Source organism: Adiantum capillus-veneris, chromosome 21 (assembly GCF_014529385.1).
Source record: "Adiantum capillus-veneris isolate H3 chromosome 21, ASM1452938v2, whole genome shotgun sequence".
In the NCBI taxonomy this organism is placed as follows: Eukaryota; Viridiplantae; Streptophyta; class Polypodiopsida; order Polypodiales; family Pteridaceae; genus Adiantum; species Adiantum capillus-veneris.
Window position 1 is genome coordinate 61,161,380 of NC_140951.1, and position 18,621 is coordinate 61,180,000.

The following is an 18,621-nucleotide window of genomic DNA, read 5'->3' on the forward strand; positions in this document are numbered from 1 at the left end:
TTGGTCGGGTGAAAGAGACGCTAAGAAGCAGTAGTAGTGCTTCTTAGCGTCTCTTTCACCCAATCAACTAGTTCTAGCGGTGGGATGAGTAGCATCTATGAGCAGAGATAGCTCACTTCCTTTGCGATTGCAGCTTCAGTTTTCATCGCACTCAGAGCGCAGTGCTTGTCGTCCCTGCTTGTGAGAACATACTTAGATCATACGTACTTGGAGTGGACGCAAAAACCATTAAATACAATGATGCAATGACGCATATAGACAGGAATGGACAAGAAGCCACGTGAATATAATATATATTATAAAACGGAGCAAAATTGTTCAAATACGATATTTATGGCTTTAAGAGGTCTCTCTCTCATCCTCGCATAGCTCAACATAACTTCCTATATCTATATAGAGCTCTCCGTTTAGACAGATGTCCTCCGTTTAGACATTTCATTTTGTAGATCCTCTACATGCACCCCATTGAGAGTAGCAGCTTGATGCTCGTCTGGCATCACCTCAGCGGCTTCTAACTAAGCATCTTCTCCGATCTCCTCCATTGATGCCGTTGTGATTGGCACATGGTAGTGTTCATACGTCCGTGCACTACGAGGGGCTACCTCTATGACGTACCACCAGTTTGATGCAGCCTTTGTAGGATGAAATATCACCTACTAGAGCCACATAACTTACATGGGAGCTTCCAAGCACATAACTTCTAAGATTGGATGTTACCTATTTACATACTTACTTGTTCACAATGTGCGGGTAGTACAAAAGTGTCTCTTAGTTCAATCCATTTCTTAGTCGAATCCACCTCAAGGAAACCAGACTCTCCTCTACGCACAGTAGCATTGCGACCCTCCATGATTATCTTGAACCATTGCACGTCGAACAAGTCGACAAAAAATCCTCTATAATTGATTCTCAAAATCTCTTGTAGCGTGCCGAAGTAAGTGAGTTCCGCCACCATAGGATTTGCATCAGAGGACCGTCGTCGACTAGATTGTTCAAATTTTTCCATGATTCCACAATCTTGAGTAAAATGCTTTTTGTCGATCCGTTCCACCCTAAAATGTGGTCTTTTACACCATGCTGCTGTGTATGACTTATACTACAACCAACGAAGATTATGAGTGGCCATTCAAACATCTAGAAAGTCACTATTCGTATATTGCAAACTTACCTTGGTCGCGCAACCCCAAGAGTACTCCCACTCCTCCTCAATTACTTCTTCACGGCACTGTTGTGCGCTTTTCAATTGGTTGTGCAACCATCTTAAGCTCATGAATGTTGGTAAGCTCTCCAGACCTGTCGGATAGTGCATCGGTGGTCATCTTCCTCGTCTCCACTCAATTGGTGCCCTTTGTCGCTCTTGCTTTGCATCCTCATAATGTGAAATCTACTTTTGCATCGCTGGATTGTGAAGCATGAAAAATCGATTGATTTTAGCCTCTAGATCTTCCATCATCTTCTTCTCAACACCGAGATTGCACATGACAATCCCATATATGCGCTCATAATCTATGGTTCGTCATAGCGTGTCCCGGGCTTTATCAAATCCGTTTAGCCACTCTCCAATGTAAACTAAGGACTCTGATACCAACCAACCTTCTGCCATGCTACCCTCCGGATGTGCCTTATGACGCACATATCCCTTGAGCGTTTTCATGAAACGTTCTAAAAAGAACATCCATCTGGAATGTATTGTGCCAGCTATTTCCACCTCATTAACTATGTGAACAAGAAGATGCATCTGAATGGTAGCAGGGTAGTAGGAAAGTGTTTCTCAAACATGAATACAACCTCCGCAACGTTTAGTTTGGCGAATGGTATGGCGTCTATATTGATCTCCTTTTGTGAGATCCATTGCACCAACTTCGCAAGTTTGTAGATTGTGTTACGGACGTCAAGAGACAAGCATCCCTCAATGGCCACCGGTAAAATAAACTGCAAAACACGTGTAACAATGATATTAAAGTCCACACACGAATTTGTTACACGATTCCCACTATGATATTTTTTTCACTTCAAACATACCTGACACATTTTATGCCAGTCGTGTGACTTCAAACCGGTAAGCTTTCCTTCTTTAGTAAAACATGTTCGAAGCGAGTGCATTACGCCAGTGGGGGTCCGCACAGATTGAATGGTCTCTTTTACTTTGCGTTCTTGGGCTCCCGTGAAAATCCATGGCGCTTTAGGGAGCTTTATTGATCCATCGGATGCTGTCTGCGGCCAATATTACTCCATACGATCCACATTTCTAAGGTCAACCCTGGCTCCAATGAGGGTAAAAACCTTATAACCTGGACATAAATTTAATCTTCTATTGGCATCCTCCGTCTTTTATATCTCTCTCTCTCTCTCTCTCTCTCTCTCTCTCTCTGTTCACACTGTAAACTACCTCACATTCTCTAGTCATGTCCAATCCTCGCACACCTCGGTCTAGAGGTGCACGAAGATCAAAACCACCGGGTTATAATCTCGTCTTTATTGGTCAATGCTTATATTTGTGGGTACGCGAAATCTACACACCCACATCTACATGATAGTGCATGTAGTGGACAAAACCTCTTTGCCTCTTCTCTAGCTGTAGCATTTCATAGCATCTTAACATCTTTTCACAGTAGATCTTTGTTCGAGGGATTACTTAGCACATTATATGTTGGTCTCCAATATGAGTATCATGCCGCTGAAAGCTTTCCAACTTAAGGTCGTATCCATAGAGAGGAAGAGAGGGATCATCGTTTGTCTAACTCTAATTCTTTTACCGTAATCCCGAAGGTAGACTCTAATATAAAACTCAATCCAAAATCTAATCTTAAATCTAACCTAATTGAACATGTGGTGATTCGCGGCTAATTGAATATGGTTAGTGTGTGAGTTAATAGGTGTCCGATTTTGATGGGAATATACATATTGTTGTGTAACTAGTGTTTGCTCTTTGGACAAAGCGCGCCTTCATTGACATGCACTAAAATCTAACCTAAATCTAAAAAAAGCTAGTCCATCGAACATAAATATAAATCTAATCTAATCTTAAACTCAAAATAAACCTAAATCTAATCTAATCTTAAATCTAACCTAAACCTAAATGTAATCTAACTTAAATCTAAATTTAATGTAGTTAATTTTAAATCTTGTCTTAATCTCAAATCTAAATCTAAATCAATATTAAACTCAACATAAACCTAAATCTAATCCAATCTTAAATCCTAAACCTAAATGTAATCCTAATCTTTAATACTTTCTTAATTTTAAATTTAACCTAATCTTAATTTAAAGTAAATGTAAATGTAACCTAATCTTAAACTCAACATAAACATAAATCTAAATGTAATGTAACTTAATATAATTTAAATCTTAACCTAATCTCTCTCTCTCTCTCTCTCTCTCTCTCTCTCTCTCTTTGTTTTCTCCCCTTACCTCTCTCTTTCGTCTTCTCTCCCTCTCTCTCTCTCTCTTTGTTTTTTATTCTCTCTCTCTCTCTCTTTCTCTTTGTTTTCTCCTCTGTGTGTGTGTGTGTGTGTGTGTGTGTGTGTCTCCCTCTCTCTTTGTTTTATATCTCTCTCTTTCTCTCTCTCTCTCTCTCTCTCTCTCTCTCTTTCTTTTTCTTTCTCAATGTGTGTGTATGCATTCTTTGTTTATGCATGTGTGTGTGTGTGTGTGTGTTTTGTTTATGCATGTGCTCTTTCTCTCTCTCTCTCTCTCTCTCTCTCTCTCTCTCTCTCTGAAAGACACAATGTGTGTGTGTGTGTGTGTGTGTGTGAAAGAGAGAGAAAGGGAGAGAGAGGAAGAGGGGAAGGGAACATGAGAGAGAGGAGAGGGAATGAGCATACCTGGCTCTCCTTCCTCTCCTCGTGTATGTGTGTGTGTGTGTGTGTGGAGAAGAAAGAGAGAGAGAGGGAGAGTGCGGGTTACCTCTTTGCTTGAGCGCTGAGTTTTCGGGCGCTTTCGGTTTATTTTTTACCCTTGTCAGCGTCGCTATGTAACAAATAAAATAGCAATGCTTATAGCGACGCCGTGGATTTTCACTTTTGAGCGTCGCTCTGCGAACGTCGCTAATGTGAAGTACCTCTTGTAGTGTATTCGTGTTAAAAGGACATGCATTAAATGGGTGGTACGACCACAATAAATATTTTTGAACAATCAAAAAATACGTGTACTGTTTATGGTAGCAAATGCACACTTGGATTCATGTTGAGAGAGAGAGAGAGAGAGAGAGAGAGAGAGAGAGAGACCTAACGAAAGAGATGGCCTCTGTGAGAGATAGAGAGAGAGACCTACCGTCAAGACAACCTCTGCAACCAAGGGGCAAAGCTCCTTCAAGAATTTTCATCCAATTTAATTCCACCAAGAGAGATATTTCCAAAGTGTTTGTTGAAGTAGGAGAGGGAGAGAGAGAGAGAGAGAGAGAGAGAGAGAGAGAGAGAGAGAGAGAGAGAGAGAGAGTTTTTGAGTGTCTGTTAGGTTTGAGAGAGAGAGAGAGAGAGAGAGAGAGAGAGAGAGAGAGAGTTTTTGATTGCTTGTTTGGTTTGAAAGTGGAAAATACACACACACACACACACACACACACACACACACACACACACAGGGAAGTCATGAATTGGAGCACGGCGCGCGATGGATTGTTTTCTTTACTTAATTTTGAGACCGCGCGTCGTGATCCATACAAAGAGAGAGAGAGAGAGAGAGAGAGAGAGAGAGAGAGAGAGAGAGAGAGAGAGAGAGAATACAAGAAGTGGATCACGACGTGCAATAGGCTATTATCCCGTCTCAAAGTTGAGCTCGCGCGTCGTGATCCAGAGAGAGAGAGAGAGAGAGAGAGAGAGAGAGAGAGAGAGAGAGGTAGGGGGTAAAGTCTCAGACAATACAAAACAACATTTCTTACCAGTCCACCTTAGAGTAAATAACAAAGCACTAAAACCAATGTCTAAAACTAGAGTGGAATGGTTAGACGGATAGTTAGGCACTACAAGAGATTGTGTACTCTTGTGACGCTTATAGCGACGGAAATACATTGGGTTTTTTAATCCCCCGGCATCGCAAAAAGAGTCGCTAACAACGTCGATAAGAGAACGTCGCTATAGAAATCGCTACAGGCGTCGCTATATACGTCGCTATATAGCGATGTGTATAACGACGCTCATAGCGACGCTGCAGGGCCGTAAATACCGACGCTTATAGCGACGCTGCAGTGCACAATGTAGCGACGCCCGAGATTAAAATTTTCAATGCCCTGCCACCCATCAACCATATTGAATGTTTCATTGGTCAATTTACCTTTGAAAAAAAGTACAAAGGTAAATATAGACCCAAAATAGTCAGCCACAAGACAATATAATCATTAACTCCATCATCCATAGTACGTATTGTTTGCAAAATAAACATACAAAAATGACAAGCGTGAATTGATGGAAGTAAATAAATGACAATTGTACACAGCAGCAAAATCACTTGATTGTTAATCATTGCAAATGTAATAGATACAAACCATTGTCATTATTGAAAAAATATACATGGTTTTCAAAAATACATAGTTACATAGTCTCATGATACATAAGCTAGGACAAAAAGAAACTAATGCTATCTAGCTATGTAGCTATGGCTAAACTGACGTCGTCTAATCAGACGTCTCATCGCGTCCAAGAGGCATATCTGTCGGATTCTGCAAAAAAAAAAAACAATAAGATAGCTTTTTGTAAGTATAATTAAACATATAGCGAGTGACGTTTATAAAACAATACAATAAATAGAAAAGAATAAACCCTAATACTAACCATGCCGCCGCGAGAAGTCAGGATGTCTATAAGGGCGTTTAAGCCCTTCCTGCTTGCGTACTCACGCTCGTACGGAGTGGGATCACGTCCTGTAAACGACCACTGCCAAAACATACAAAGAATCCATTATGTTAGAATTTTAAATCCCATAAACCCTAAACTATCGAACATAGCTGCGAAAACACTTACAAAATCGGCCTCAAATGATGCCCACCCGCCGCTCCCCAAGTGGTGCGAGCTCCCTGCCTCTACTCACGCTCTGGCTGCCTCCTTTTGTTGCTTCCACTTGTCGGGATTCTCGCGCGCTTCTTTCTTCGCATGCTTCCAATCTTCTTTGGCCATCCAATCTGGTCTGTTCCATCCATGCTTGATTGCTTTTTGCACTTCGGAACGCTTATGCTTGCAGTATTCGCGCATTCGAGCCTTCATCACATCTTCATTGAAGCGGTCATCCCGTGTTGGAACGGGAAACTCGTCATGAAGCATGCTGATGACTCTGTCTTTTAATTCTTTCGGTATTTCACTCCAGGTGTTTAGTATGTAGTGTCTAAACACCTGAGAGCAAAGACCGTGCATGTGCGAAATCACCTTCTTGCCGTCATCATCCAAGATGATGGAGCCGCTGAAGTCGATGGAGTAAGGCAAGCCCTCTCGCTGCTGACGCATGAACCTGGGTGTCTCGACAGGGGTCTCTAGCGGCGTGTCAACGGGGGTACGAACGCCAGGTGTCTCCACTGGAGTCTGAGCTCCAACGCGAGGAGTGTCCATTGGAGTGACTCCTGGAGGAGTAGCTAGTGGTGTGTAGCTGTGGGGAACGGCACTCAGCCGCGCAAAACCTGGTGTCGATGGCGATGCCGTGGCTGGTGTCGGAATGGGCAAAGAAGGGGAGGGTAAAGAGCCTCGTCGAACACGAGGCGGTGTCGAAGCATCGGTGGCACCACCCCCACAACAATCGCCACGCCACCGCCACCACTACAGTGCCGGTGCCTAGACGAGTGTGAAGATCGTCTCGTCGACACCGAAGCTTCGTAGCGCGTTGAGGACTCCGAAACAGAGGGAGATGCGGATGGAGTAAGAACGCGCGATGGTGCGCCTAAGCGATGACGCTCCACGTACCACTGTCTCTGCTGGGATGACAAAGAAGAAAGAAACTCATCATCCATACCTGCATTAAACACACGAACATTTAAACGATCCACATTTCTAAGGTCAACTCTGGCTCCCAAAGTATCTTTCTTGCCGGTCAGATGGTCCCATAGTAGATTACCCACATTCTTGAATATGTGCATTGGATCGAGCAAGTGATCGATCATGAGTTGGGGCCAGTATGGTAACTCGTACCATAGAGATAGTCTCTTCATCCCTGGAGGCAATCCGTCATCACACATCTCCTTCTGCTCTAACCATACTTGTGCAGACATCCTCGGTGGCTCTCTTCCCAAAAAGCCGTCGTGTAACACATGATTCTCTGGAAGATACGCTTGATGACCTTCGTAGATTTGCTTCTTCAGTGAGGGCGCCCTATGTGCATTCAGTCTAGGTCCACATGTGACACATGCTCTGTATCCGCTTGTTTGAAGCCCTGCATGTATACACATGATAATAGATCAACTTGAGAAAAAGCAAGATTTACAGTGTCTGAGTGAGGAGTGTAATAGATCACCTGAGCATTCTGTTAGTCCGGGATAGTCATGCATGGTCCACATTAGAATGCCTCTGATCAAAGCATTCCGTCGACCTGTATGTCGGCTCATATCCACCACCTCTATGCCAATCCACAATTGTTTTAGCTCTTCCAATAGTGGACGAAGATACACATCCATATTCTTCACTTTATATCACCCCGGCACAATCAAGCTTAGCCATAGGTGCCCCTTCTTCGTAGTCAACCACGGGGGAATGTTGTAGTTGACGATGACAACGGGCCATACACTGTAAGATGTTGATCTTTGACCAAATGGATTTACGCCATCCATAGCCAGGCCTAAGCGCAAATTTCGAGCTTCCCTGGCAAAATGCATCCATGTTCCATCTATATGTTTCCAGGCTGCACAATCTGCAGGAATCCGTAGCACACCATCCGAAGATTTATTCTCCTCATGCCATGATGCTAGGGCGGCCATGGACTTACATTCGAAGAAATGCTTGATGCGAGGAAGCAGAGAAAAATATTGAAAAACCTTTTGCGGAATTTTTATTCCGTGGAGATCTACTCGATATCTTTCGGAATCACATTTCGGACACTTCTCTATGTCTATGTATTCCCCTCTGAAAAGAATGCAGTCATTAGGACAAGCGTGGATCGAATTATAATCCATCCCTAAGTTTCACAAAATCTTTCTTGCTTCCTCTCAAGAATCTGGCATCACATAATCAGCAGGTAGTATGTGCTCTTTGAGAAATCTACACAACATAAAAATACGGTACAATTGTGTAAAAATCTATCAGATCATTATACATTTAGAGTTTTATTAAAGTAAACTAATTATTGTAATAGATCACCTGAAAAGCGCTGTGACGCTAGTGTCACTCCATCCAAACTTTGTCTGCATGTTGAGAAGAACCAGGAGCGCTTTCAATCTAGACACACGTGCTCCATTATACAATGGCGTATCGGCTTCACTTTTCATATCATCATAGACAAGCCTTTCTGAATCCATGATCGTCTCGATCATTTCATCAATTTCGGGCTCAAACATTGCCTCGTTGGGAATGTGGTCTGCATGATCATCCCCCGAGCTGTCAGAGGCTACATTTTGTGGCCTCACATATGCTACTTGACCAAAGCGCCTGCGAACACGTCTCTTGGGTTGCAAGATTGCTGCATGTTGGCCAACGTCAGAGTCCGACGAGTTATAATTGGCAACAACTCGATCTATAATAGATGGATTGAACTCGCCAAATTCGCGAACGTGCTGCAAAGAAACTTGTCTTGTTCGTCGCAGAGCATGCTTGCAATGGTTACAGGGACATAAGATCCTCATTGAGAGATAGGTGTTTCGGTTGGACGGCCCCACATCCTCGTCACTACTCATAATGAGGGCAAACATCTTATAACCTGGACAACAAATTTAATCTTCTATTGAAATTCTTCGTCTTTTATATCTCTCTCTCTCTCTCTCTCTCTTTGTTCACACTGTAAACTACCTCACATTCTCTAGTCATGTCCAATCCCCGCACACCTCGGTCTAGAGGTGCACGGAGATCAGAACCACCGGGTTATAATCTCGTCTTTATTGGTCAATGCCTATATTTGTGAGTACAAGAAATCTACACACCCACGTCTACATGATACTGCATGTAGTGGACAAAACCCCTTTGCCTCTTCTCTAGCTGTAGCATTTCACAGCATCTTAACATCTTTTCATAGTAGATCTTTGTTTGTAGCATGCAGGTACGTCATTCTTGCAATGTAGCTGATGTCTGCTCAAGGCACTTACTTCTTATTCTAGATTTGACGGGATGTGGTGTGTGTGTGTGTGTGTGTGACCCTTGGAATCGTCATCTTGCATAACTAATTTCTGTGTATGCTCAATTTTCTCTTCCATTAGCTGAACATGACGGCTTATTGTATGGTAGCAGCAGTCGAACATGCAGGTGGAATTGCTGGTCCGCATAGACTGTCGAGGCTGTGAGCGCAAGAAATTTTCTCGCCATTTCTTCTAACCTTAATTAAATAACCTAAATCTAATTTAATATAACATATATAAATCTAAATTAATAAACCTAAATCTAATCTAATATAACGTAAATAAACCTAAATCTAATCTAACGTAAATCTAATTAAAAATGAACCTAAATCTAATCTAATCTAATTTAAATAAACCTAGATCTAATTTAACGTAATTAACTATTAAAACCCTAATCTTTAACGTCTTTTGGGATAGTTTCCTACGGCGTTCAAACTATCTTCTTCTTGTGTGTGTGTGCCAATAAAAAGAGAAAAATGGTATAACCTTTCTATCACTCAAGTGTGGTAGATTGGTTATGCCATTTTCCTCTTGAATAAGAAGTCTTGGTTTCAACTCCTCGTCGGCTAGATTTTTAGGTCTCTTTAATTATTTTCCTACGACGTTAAATTAAACTCTCTTCTTCTCAAGTGTGTGTGCACGCCAATAAAAATAGGAGAAAAATCGTATAACTATTCTATCACCGAAGTGTGATAGATTGGTTATGCCATTTTCCTTATAAATAACATGTCTTGAGTTCAACTCCTGTCGACTAGATCTTTAAGGTCTCTTGGGATACTTTCCTACGATGTTAAAACTCTCTTCTTCTTCTTCTTATCTCTCTCTCTCTCTCTCTCTCTTTGTTTTATATATACATCTCTCTTTCTCTCTTTTCCTCTCTCAATGTGTGTGCAGTCTTTGATTATGCATGTGTGTGTGCGGTTTTTTGGTTTATGCATGCTCTCTCTCTCTCTCTCTCTTTTCCTCTCTCAATGTGTGTGTGCTTTCTTTGATTATGCATGTGTGTTCGCATTTTTGGTTTATGCAAGCTCTCTCTCTTTTCCTCTCTCAATGTGTGTGTGCTTTATTTGTGTATGCATGTGTGTGTGCGTTTTTTGTTTATGCTTGTGCTCTCTCTCTCTCTCTCTCTCTCTCTCTCTCTCTCTCTCTCTCTCTCTCTCTCAAAAACACAATGTGTGTGTGTATGTGTGAGTGAAAGAGAGGGAGACAGAAAGAGAGGAAGGGACCATGAGAGTGAGGAGAGGGAAGGAGCATACTTGGATCTCCTTCCTCTCCTCGTGTGTGTGTGTGTGAGAGAGAGAGAGAGAAGGAGAGAGAAAGAGGGGAAGGGAACATGAGAGTGAGGAGAGGGAAGGAGCATACCTGGCTCTCCTTCCTCTTCTCGTGTGTGTGTGTGTGGAGAAGAGAGAGAGAGAGAGAGAGAGAGAGAGAGGGAGAGCGTTACTTTGCTTGCTTGAGTACGCGTCGAAAACTCAGATTTGAGATTTGAGTTTTCGGACGCCCTCGGTTATTTTTTTTAGCCCTGTCGACGTCGCTATTACCGTCGCTATGACCGTCACTATGTTACTCTTGACATAGCGACGCTCATAGTGACGCCGGCAATTTTTATATTTTAGCGTCGCAGTATGAGCGTCGCTAATGTTAAGCATGGCTTGTAGTGAGGGTATCCATACAGGCTCCAACCATTGTAGCCATGTGGAAGAGGTGGTGGGGAAAACACCAAATGACAATGAAGAGAGAGAGAGAGAGAGAGAGAGAGAGAGAGAGAGAGATCCTTTGCATTTTTCTCTTACAGCAGAATGGCAAGAACAAAGGCAACAGCAAGGAAGGCAGGGAAAGGACCAGGGCTTGCAAAGAAAGCATGTGGAAGGTCTGCTAGTAAGAAGAAAACTTTAGGTAAACCAATGAAGATATTGAAGGGACCAAGAATGAAGAATATTCAGAGAAACATATGTTTATTTAGAGAGATCAGAAAAGCTCAGAAATGTATCGAGCTTTGTGTCCCTAAACTTCCTTTCCAAAGAGCAGTAAGGCAAATTTGCGAGGAAGCATGTGCTGGTACATTGAGATGGAAGGCTGTTGCCCTGCTCTGTCTTCAAGAAGCAGCAGAAGATTTTTTACTGGAGTATTTTAATGATATCACCATTGTTGCTGCTCATGCTCACTGGGTGACAATAATGGACAAGGACAGTGAGACGCTCAAGAGAGTACGTTGGAGATATGATAAGCTCCTTATACGTAATGAGTTTATTGACCCTAAAATGAAGGATATATTGCTAATACCACCAGGCCGACAGGATCATGGGGTTAAAATTCATGAGGTTACTCATGATGTGAACACCAGAGCCAGAGCTGAGCAAGAAGAAAGACGTTACCTAAAAGCAGAGAAATTAAACAGTATACAGACTGCTGCTGCTGATGAAGAGGCCGAGAGGAGAAATTATGGGCAAGTTACCACAGACTTAAATGAAAGAAGCAATGATATATTACATTCCATGAAAGAAGGACTGTTAGTAACCATTCCCCTTGCTGATGGTACTAGGCAATTAGCTTTGGATTCTGTTGATATTGGGATTTTGAAAGATCCCAATGCACAAATTATAGACTCTATTGTTTATTTATGCTTAAAGTAAGTGCTCTTCTCTACCTTTAAGATCCTTTTATTTTTGTACTTGGTCTCTAATTAAATCCTTGTTTTTTATTGTAGCTTAATAAAGAGCCAGCTCCTTCAACAAACCCATATTGAAATATATGTTTTAGATCCACAGTTGTCTGTGCCACTCCGAATAAAAAACACCCCTCATGGAACATTGGGGAGATGGTTTGTCCACTGTCCAATGCTTCAATTCACAACCCTGGTGTTTCCATACGAATCAAATAATCATTGGATCCTTGTATGCATTGAACTGGACAAACAAGTGGTATGGACTATCAACTCCATACAAGGAACACATTCGGAGATAAGAGTGTGAGTGTTGATAAAACCTTGAGTGTTTATTTGGGCTATGGTTGATGACCTCAATGTTGTTAATAAAAAATAACTTTCACTGTTCATAAATGTGTAAAAAGATTACTTCATGTCTATGGAAGGCTTTGTGGAAATCATGAACTCTACAAGGCAACCTTTAAAGCTGTCAAAGTGCCTAATCAGACATATCTAAATTCCTGTGGTTGGAGATGTCTTCTCCATGCAGAGTACATACTGCATAGTTTTTTTTCTTTGAATCCATTTATGTCAAAGGTATTTCCGTGCTATGGTTTGGACCAACTTGGTGCTATTATTAATTAAAGTATTGACCACAACTTAACCTAATTTTGCAGAAAGCTGTGGAGAATTATACTTTGGAATATTTACAAAGGTACCGCGCTTCAATGATTCAACATCTGTACTATCTCTTTCAACTCCAAGAGTTTTAGATACAGAAGACAGTTTTGTCGACGACCCTATAATAACTTCAACAATGACCAGTGATGAGGAAGTCATGCTAGTTTCCACCATTGCAAACCAAATCCCTAAAACTGACCCCATATTAGAGGAACAGACTCCGGTATGCTTTGCAGTTGGAGCGGCTAAAACAAAAGTTGGGGTTGATCAATGTGAAGTAGACCAAGCCCTTGAAAATGCAATTGTAAACTGCTCTTCAGAGCCAAGGTATGCAACAGAGGTTCTAGGCCAAGTAGAGGAGGATAAGGGAGTGCCTATTATTATGGCACAGGATGCGACACATGATCAATATGAGGGAGTCCAAGCTCCTGTAATTGTTGGTGTGAAGATCTATTCAGAGCCGAGAGAAGATACAGAGTGTCTTGACCATGTAGAGGAGGAGGCCAACATTGCAAATCAAAGCCAGGAACAGACAAGATAACAGGTTAACCATTCGGCCATGGAAACACAAGAGTCCTATACTACACAACCACAAGAGGTGGATACCCTTGGGAATACAAAAGGGAACATCGACACTCAACAACAGAATGTCAACATTAGAAATGACCAGTATGGACTCTTGCTTCAAGTAGATATGGTTGTTCCAGTAATATTCATTGTACTTAAATAATATACTCTTTTTTGTTTCTAATTACTTACATGTATGCACATACTGATTGCAGAGACTAATTATCTTGGATCTCAATGGATTGTTGTTGCTACGACAGCCATACAATGTACATACAGAGTTCTCCGGTTTACGTAGTTTCCGCTTGGGAAATCTCAGAGTAGTAATTCGACTAGGCATAAAGGAATTTTTGAATTTTTTGATTCCACGATTTAGGATTGCTATCTGGTCTTCAATGCAGGCCCAAAAATTGAATCCCCTTGTTACCATAGTTTGCAATTTGGCTGAAATTCAGAGATCAGATTTTTATTTTGTGTATAGTCAAAGAAATTTTAATACCATTGCGGGACATTTCCACCCAACTAAAGCTAATGTACCACTTTTCTACAAGCCCTTTGAACAAATCAATGTGACTTATGATGCTCTCAATGATTTGTTGATTGATGACACACCACATAAGGGTTTACTTAATCCACTCAGCACTACTATTTCCCCACCTTTATTTGAAGGGCATCTTCACGATTTTTACCTAGAGGACATTTGGTCCCATACCTGCAAGGAATGTACTTAAGCCCATTGAGCACATCGAAATTTGTACTTACAAATGTACTTAGTAATTCATTGTTTATACCTTAAATTGATAGTGTCTACCTGTCTATGTGTTTCGAATACTCAGAGAGAGAGAGAGAGAGAGAGAGAGAGAGAGAGAGAGAGAGAGAGAGAGAGAGAGAGAGAGAGAGCCTCGAGCAAACACTTGATATTAAGATAAAACTAGTCAAAAAAGTTACATTTCTCTAAAGCCATTCAGGCTAGACATGGGCACAATTTGAATATGGCCAGAAAGATCTCCACATAGAAAATGCTTCTCCCTTTGTTGCATTACTCTTCGTCCACCAAACAAGAAATAAAAGTTCACGGAGCCAATGTCAGAAGTCTCCTCCACTATGTCATGTCGAAGTTGAAAAAGATTGCGTTGCTGCCTTATTGTAATTACTGTCATAAGATTTAGGTCTTTGTCCACCACTTCCACGTCTATGACAGATTGTTTGTCAAACTTGCTGCCTCTTGATCCATAGGCACATAGCAACCTTCAACAATGTGAGAAGGCTTGTACCAAAAGGAGATTATTAATGTCTGTGTCGCAAGCATATACTTGACAATGAAAGTGTCAAGAGAAATCTTGCATAAATGCCATCTGTTTCTTTCACATACCACCCTCGATCAAGAAGCTTATCACACAAGAGGGAATCAAATGATTTGCAGAGCAGCATAGTTTTAGCAACATGTACTTTGTAGGTATGAAATAACTCAACAAAGAGACCAACAGGACATATATTTGCAAGTTTCACCAATTTAGTGGGTACAGAGTTTCGGAGAGACCTCTGAACATCCCTATAGAGCCTGCTCCTCAATGCCTCACTCATTGTCGTGTCGGGAACCGGCCAATCCACGGAGTTCCAGTTGGTTGGTAGTGAAACCTTCACCAACACTCCTCTCTGATTCCTTTGCTTGAGTTGGTAGAAATGGTCATAGAAGAAAATACCCTCATCTGCAAGGCTTTTGCTAGTTTTGCTCGCATATTGCAAGACCCCAATATGAGCATGGGTCACAGAGATGAAACCTATAATTCACACCAGTGGCTCCCATTCCACATATGAGGAAGGATAAACATCTGTGAATGTAAGAGAATAGAAATAAATACAAACATCTCTATAGCCTAATTAAATATCTGTAATAAGAGAATAAAAAAATAGATTCACATTTGAAATGTAAGATAACATTTATAGAGGAGTGCTAAATAATTAACTCACAGTTGCACCGTGGATTATGCACCATGGAGACATCGCCGCCATTAACAATCACATAAGAGTGAGTGAAAACATGTTGAACAAAGACTTCTTTCATAGTCTTCTTACCAACCTCAACTTTAAAATCCAGAACTCTTGCTTTCCATGCAGAACGAAACATATTTGTTGCTTTCGAGCTTTTTCTCTATCTTGGCTGCATTAGAACCCAAGAACCTTTGCTTATTCTTTGCTCTTGCCACCTATTATCTGTAGTGAGAGAGTTTGAGATTGAGATAGTGCTTATGCTACTACATGGTCTTTTTGGCACACTAAGGGTGAGGTTAGTTGGGGACAGTGTAGAGCAACCTCTAGAACTTTTTGGGCGGGTAGAAGACGAAGACATAGGTATAATGGAGGGAGAATGAGTTTTGAAAGCCTTTCGTCAAGGTAGTTGATATCTTTTAATGAAGGGAGAGAGTTAGCTATAAATCAGTAGTAGTCAGGTTTCAACAACTTGACGACTACTGGCAGTGGGCCCTACTTTGTGAAACGAGGAAGTTACCTTACAAAAATGGGACAAATATCAATATTTTAAAAAGTTTTCTTTCAATTTTGTGTCATTTTCCATGCATTTTTACGTTACGTAAGGATGCTGCTCATTGATTGCGCCTTCTTTTCTCTCTCTTCAATAAGGCCCTCCAAATGACCTCCAAAATCTCCTTAAGTGAGGAGGGAAATATAGGTGTTGGGTTGGCAAAGGTATTGTGACCTTGTATATTAGGGTTTCGTTGTAGGATTAAGGTTCCCGAGAGAGAGAGAGAGAGAGAGAGAGAGAGAGAGAGAGAGAGAGAGAGAGAGATGAAAATGATACGTTATATTAACGTCTTCAAAAGGCCAAAGTGACCTATGAGACCAAAAAATTACAATGTAGTGGATCTAATACAAAGTATGAGTAACAAAATACAGATACTATAGAATCTTAAGCTGCTACATGTGAGCTAAGCAGCTTGTGTAGGATATGAGTAGAGAGTAGGGGGTGGAGTGGAGTGAATGGGGGGCTAAGACAACGCAGTGTGAGTTATTGTCAGAAAGAGCTAAATCATAGGAGATCCAACATCGGTCGCTGACATACCTCATCAATGTCCTCCATGGTCAGTAGTCTGATCGGGCGTCGTGCATGTAGGGTCAGAGTGATCCAGATCCTCTGATGCAGCCTCCGTCGATAATGTGTAGTCCTGTGCAGTTGTGGACGTCTGGATCTCCCTAGCTCGATCATCATGCCTCTAGTGCGAGGAGAATGTGGGCTCTACTGTCGTAGCAGCTCCTCCGGATGTCCAATGTCTGCTCTAAAGAAGTCTGTGATCCGTCTTTGAGACTGGCTAGCCTCTCCTCTCATCAGGCTCTCTCTGTGTCTGCGCATTTCGAGAAAAAATAATCCTCAACATCTTTGGTTCTCGTACCCCATGACTCTAGAGAGTGGTCCAAAGCCCTCTCTGAGCAGGCACTGGAAGTGGCCTCGTATCTCATAGTAGACTGGGCAGTGGCATGTGTAGTGCAACTCTGTCTCAGGCTCTATGTGACACAGAGGGCATGTCCTAGCTTTTTCTAGTAGTCCGTTGTATCTCCCAGTCTCGACCCGAAGCTGGTGTAAAGATGTGCATATCTGGCCAATAGCACATCGTATCCCATGAGACAAGTGGGTGTCCAAATACGGTGTCCATGTATCTGGGTCTCGTCACAAAGTCGTCCTCCGTAAGCTGAAGAAGATGCTCTCCATAGAAAGCAATCTTCATGTCCAGCTCCTTTGCCGGTTGTATCCATGTCCTCCTGGTCTCTGGCTGAGTCAGGTCCTGACGAATGAGCCTCGTGATCTAGGACTGTGTAATAGTCAAAGAGGGTGCATCCAATGAGTAGTAGAAGGGGGAAAATTTAAGTATGCTGAAACCATGATGTCATCTCCCCATACCAGCATGCTAAATCTCCCTGCATGGCTAAATGTCGGGAGGACTCAAGTTCTAGGCAGGCATATCTTTCTCTGGTAAGGTCTCACAGGCGGTATAAAGGAAACCGATTTGGTGAGCGCCTCAACCACTAGTGGGGGGGCAACTAGCTCTGCTCGGATAATGCCACGTGGTACTAAAGCCTTGGCTCTAATAAGTCGCAAGATCATAGACCATAGGCGTCTCCATGTACCCCATTCATCAATTTGACTCGACCTCCCATAATGGTCCAAACGAAGGTCCCATATCTCAATTCCATAGAGCAATGCGGAAGCAACCAAAGTGTCAAAGAGTCAGAGCTTCGTCAGAGGCTCTTGAAATTGAACCTGTGAGAACACATCCTCTCCAATCTACCCAATGCTGCATAGGCTTTGGTCAATCTAGTCTCTGTTACTCTCCTCACTAAAAATGTTGATCCACTAAATACCACCCCAAGGTAAGTAGAAGCATCTATATACTACACTGTCTCTTGGATGTATGTGAATGCGGGTGCTGACCTCCTGATCCACTGTGGGGTGGTATTAAACACCATAACCTTGGTTTGATCAAGGTTGACAGACAAACCACTTTCATGGGCAAACTTACTCAAAGCATCCAAGTGACGTTGCATCCTCTCCGAAGAGTCGGAGATCAACACAATAGTGAAATCAATGTCCCTGCTAGCTGTGCACCTCGATCACTCTCTCTCTCTCTCTCTCTCTCTCTCTCTGTGTGTGTGTGTGTGTGTGTGTGTGTGTGTGAATATAGTCAGAAACCTCATCCACATACTTACCAAATAGAGTAGGGGAGAGCGGGCAGCCCTGCTTTACTCCGATAGTGGAGTGAACAAATGTCAATAGCCCCGCTGAAGTGCGAACATGCTCCACTACTAACCTATATATAGCCATGATCACCCGAATAAGCTTTGTGGGTACTCCCATTTCCTTTAGTATGCACATCAATCTAGCTATGGATATTGTGTCAAATGCTTTGCGGAAGTCCACAAAGCTACAATAGATTCGTCTTCCATGTGATCAGCCCTCCTCAATAATGGCTCTGAACGTCACGATGTGGTCAAGAGTAGAAAAATCTCTCATGAACCCTGCTTGCCTGCCTGTGCGTATACCCTCACTCTCTGTCCATCTACTCAGCTACTGCTCAAGAATGGATGCGTACAACCCTGCCAGTGTGTGCCCAATCGTGATAGTGCAATAATTCCCAAGCTCCATAGGGTCTCTTGACTTGAAGATAGGTACAATAGTAGATAACCTCCAAGTATCGGACAAACCCTCACACATGGCACGATTGAACATAACTGTTAGAAGTTTTGCGAACAAGTCTCTCCTCATCACGGGCAATGTGGTTGAGCAGTTTATACATGCCCTCTCAGCCCTTAGTCTTAAAACAGTTTGCCAGCAACAAAAAGCTGACGCAAAAGCCCTCAACAGAAGCTGTTTTAAAATATCTTATAAAAACATGAGACAATCTCTCTTAAAGCCAATGCCACGTCGGTACTGAGAAGGGATTTTTGCATTAGATTCCAAGGAGTTTTGCATGAGATTTAGCAT